Raw genomic sequence first — 4,470 nt, 5'->3', positions numbered from 1 at the left:
AGTACTTATATTTTCAATTCATTAACACAGGTTTCTTCCTTTCCACCCCCAACTCATATTTATACTAGCCTTGTACCAAAGTGAGAATCTTTGCTTCCCAACACTAGCAATATATTTATTTATTACCTAAATCTTAAATTATATGGTACTTTTATCATAAGATCCAACGATCGCTCTCCCTGTTATTTACCCAAAGGAGATGAAAACTTATGTCCATGCAAAGCTCTGCACACAGATGTTTAGAAGAGCTCTATTCATAATTGCTAAAACTTGGAAGAAACCAAGATGTCCTTTAGTTATGTCTTTGGTTGCTTCCAAGTTTGCTCAGTAATGAATTATGTTCAGGCTTTTGTGTTGACATGTTTTCAACTCCTTTGGGTATATACCAAGGAGCATGATTGTTGGATCATATGGTAAAGAGAATGTATAGTTTTGTAAGAAACTGCCAAACTACCTTCCAAAGTGGTTGTACTATTTTGCATTCCCACAAACAATGAATAAGAGTCCCTGTTGTTCCATGTGTTCATCAGCATTTGGTGTTTTCAGTGTTGTGGATTTTGGTCATTATAATAGGTACGTAGTAGTATCTCATTGTTTTAATTTGTATTTTCTTGATGACATACGATGTGGAGCATCTTTTCGTATGTTTATTGGCAAATAAACATCTTTATGTTATATAGGTGAAGTGTCCATTAAGATTTTTGACTCATTCTTTAGCTGGGTTGTTTGTTTTCTTATTGCTGAGTTTTACAAATTTTTTATATATTTTGAATATATATGAACCATGGTCATTTATCAGATATGTCTCTTGCAAATATTTTCTCCCAATTTGTGCCTTGTGTTTTTGTTCTCTTGAAAGTGTCTTTCGCGGATGAGAAATTTTTAATTTAATTTAATTTTTTAAATATTTATCTATTCATTTGAGAGGGGGAGAGAGAGAGGGCAGAAGGGGAGAGAGAGAGTGAGAGAGACAAAGAGAGAGGCAGGAGAGAGAGAGAGAGAATCCTGAAGCAGGCTCCCCACTGAGCAAGGAGCCTGACGCAGCACTTGATCCCAAGATCCTGAGATCACCACCCGAGCCAAAACCAAGAATAGGATGTCCAACTGACTGAGCCACCAAGGAACCCTGAAATTTTTTATTTTAATGAAGTTGAGCTAATCAGTTATTTCTTTCATGGGCCATACATTTGGTATTATATCTAAAAATTTATCTCCACAGCCGAGATCATCTAGATTTCCTCCTATGTTATCTTCTACATGTATTATAATTTTGTGTTTATATTTAGGTCTTTTTTCCTTTTTTTTTTTTTTTTGAGAGAGAGAGAGAGAAAGCACACGCATGCATGGGTAGGGAGGGGCAGAGAGAGAGGGAGAAAGAGAATCCTAAGCAGGCTCCACACTCAGCACAGAGCCTGATGTGGGGCTTGATCTCACGACCCCAAGATCATGATCTGAGCTGAAATTAAGAGTCAGAAGCTCAACCAACTGAGCCACCCAGGTGCCCCCCTTTTTCCTTTTCTGAGATAATTTTTGTGAAGGGTATAAGGTCTATGTCTAGATTCTTTTTATTTTTCAGCATGTGTTGCAGAACCATTTGTTGAAAAGATTGTTTTTTCCATTGCATTGCCTTTGCTCCTTTGTCAAAGATCAGTTGATGATTTTTTTAAAAAGATTTCACTTATTTATCTATTTTAGAGAGAGAGAGTTACATGCAAGTCGGTGGGGGGGGGAGGAGCAGAGGGAGAGGGACAAGCAGACTCTGTGCTGAGCGCAGAACCTGACGAAGACTGATACCCTGACACCAAGGCCATGACCGGAACTGAAACCAAGAGTCAGACACCCAACCAACTGACCCACCCAGGCACCCCAGTTGACTTTTTAAAAAAGATTTTATTTATTTATTTGACGGGGGTGGGGACACACGCAGGAGGAGGGGCAGGCAAAGGGAGAGGGAGAAGCATGTTCCCCATGGAGCAAGGAGCCCAATGTGGGGCTCGATTCTAGTACCCTGGGATCATGACCTGAGCTGAAGGCAGACGCCTAACCAACTGAGCCACCCAGGCGCCTCCAGTTGACTTTTTTAAAAAAGATTTTATTATTTATTTATTTATTTATTTAGAGCATGAGCAAGGGGATGGGCCGAGGGAGAGGTGGAGAATCTCAAGCCGACTCTGCCCTGAGCATGGAGCCCCAGACAGGGCTCAATCCCACAACTCTGAGATCATGACCTGAGTCAAAATCAAGAATTGGGAGGCTTAACCAGCTAAGCCACCCAGGCGCTCCCCAGATGACTATTTTTATGTGGGTGTATTTCTGGGCTCTTTATTTGTCATTTTTTTTTTTTTGCCAATACCACTGTGTCTTGATTACCGTAGCTTTATAATAAGTCTTGAACTTAGCCAATGTCAGTCCTCTGACTTTGTTCTTTTTCAATATTGCATTGACTCTTCTGGGTCTTTAACCTCTCCATATAAATTTAGAATCAGTTTGTCAATATCCACAGAATATCCTGCTGCGATTTTTATTGGGATTATATTAACTATACATCAAGTTGGGAAGGACTGACATCTTGACAATATTGAGTCTTCTTATCCATCAACATCCATTAACATGCCCATCTCCATTTATTTAGTTTGATTTCTTTTGTCAGAATTTTATAGTTTTTCTCATATAGATCTTGTACATATTTTGTTAGACTTATACCTAAGTGTTCCATTTTTGGGGGGTGCTAATGTAGGTGGTATTGTGTTTTTAATTTAATTTAATTTTATTTTTAAAACCAGAACGTTTATTGTGTGACTAATCGTTGAAATCCTTAAGATGAACTGGATGCTGCAACAGCTGCCCTCTTGGGCTTAGGTGTTGTTCCTTCACGGAATCCATGCCTGAATCTGCGGTATACAATTTTTAGGTGCCTCATTCGACCCGTCCCAGTGGTGTTTCGTCTTTTAGCCCTGGCACTTCAGTTATACTTTCTCTTGAGCTTGGCAGGATAGCCGCATTTGTCACATGTGGACTTCTGAAGGTGGTAGGCGTTCGAGCCACAGCGGCGGCACAACGTGTGCGTCTTATTGCGACGTTTTCCAAATGATGACGTCCCCTTTGTCATCTTGTTTCCACGGCAGACCCCAAATAGCTGTGTTTTTAATTTTAAATTCCACTTGCCCGTTACTAGTATATAGGAAAATGATTGTCTTTTTTATGATTCTCATATTCTGCAACATTGCTATAATCACTTATTAGTTCCAGGAGTTTTTTGTTGAGCCTTTTAGATTTTCTACATACCTGTTCACGTAATCCGCAAACAGTTTTTCTTTCTTCCCAAGAAGTATACTTTTTGTTTCCTTTTCCAGGCAATGTTTAAAAGCAGTGGTGAGAGGCACCTGTGTGGCTCAGTCGGTTAAGTGCCTGCCTTCAGCTCAGGTCATGATCTCAGGGTCCTGGGATTGAGCCCCACAGTCCTGGGATCAAGCCCCATGTTGTGGGGGGCGGTGTCTGTGCTCAGCAGGGAGTCTGCTTCTCCTTCTCCCTCTCCCTTTCCCCCTGCTTGTATGTACTCTCTCTCTTAAATAAATAAAATCTTTAAAAATAATAATAAAAGCAGTGGTGAGAGGGAACATCTTTGCCCTGTTCTCCACCTTAGTGAAAAGCCACAGAGAATTTTTAGGGTAGTAAAACTATTCTGTAAGATACTAATGGTAAATATAGGTCATCGTACATTTGTCAAAATTCATAGAATGTGCAACACCACGAGTGAACCTAATGTAAACTATGGACTTTGGGAGATAATGATGCATCACTGCTGGTTCATCTATTGTAACAAATGCACTACTCTGCTTCAAGATGCTTATAGTGAGGGAAGCTCTACATGTGTGAGGACAAGGAATATATGCAAACTCTGTATTTTGGGCTCAGTTTTCTTGTGAACCAAAAACTGCTCTAAAAAAATGTCTTTTAAAAAATATATACACCAAAGAGTTTTGGAATTTGGAATTACATTATTACATGAGTGCCATTTTTGTTTGTTTGTTCATTTGTTTGAAAATCTAGTCAGACAAGCCAGAGAAATGTAAGTAGACTCATACTGGATAACAAATTCTTTTTATTCCATGTTCTGTCCTGTACAACTCTCTATTTCCGGATTATAAAACTAGTTTAGATAAAAATGTGTTCTAAAATTTATGTAAAATGTGTCACTTAGGTTTACTCATTTACCTTTACACCATACATTTAAATGTTTCTGAAATTGTTCTGAGAATTTTGTCCCTATTTTCAACTTCTTTCAGAAAAAATACCCTACCTAACTAGAATACTGGAGAATCTTTCCATTTGTTGTTTCTATTATTGTATCCAAACTTCAAGTTGTCTTAGAATTGTAATATTTATAATACTTATTGTTATAGTCATATTATATTAATACCTGGGATCCCCTCTAATTTTCTTTCATATATACTTCTTAATCTGGAAAAA

The 4,470-nt window shown here is 38.5% G+C and overlaps 1 pseudogene; it reads right to left on the bottom strand.

Moving 5' to 3' along the window:
• Positions 1-2,773: 2,773 nt before the first annotated feature.
• Positions 2,774-3,110, bottom strand: LOC114202620 (large ribosomal subunit protein eL37-like; annotated as a pseudogene).
• Positions 3,111-4,470: the final 1,360 nt, after the last annotated feature.

This window comes from Eumetopias jubatus, unplaced genomic scaffold (assembly GCF_037043125.1).
Source record: "Eumetopias jubatus isolate StellerSeaLion01/CBP00866 unplaced genomic scaffold, mEumJub1_p1.0 scaffold_5, whole genome shotgun sequence".
NCBI lineage: Eukaryota > Metazoa > Chordata > Mammalia > Carnivora > Otariidae > Eumetopias > Eumetopias jubatus.
Note: the sequence above shows the minus strand (reverse complement) of the source record. Positions and strands in the feature narration are given on the sequence as shown.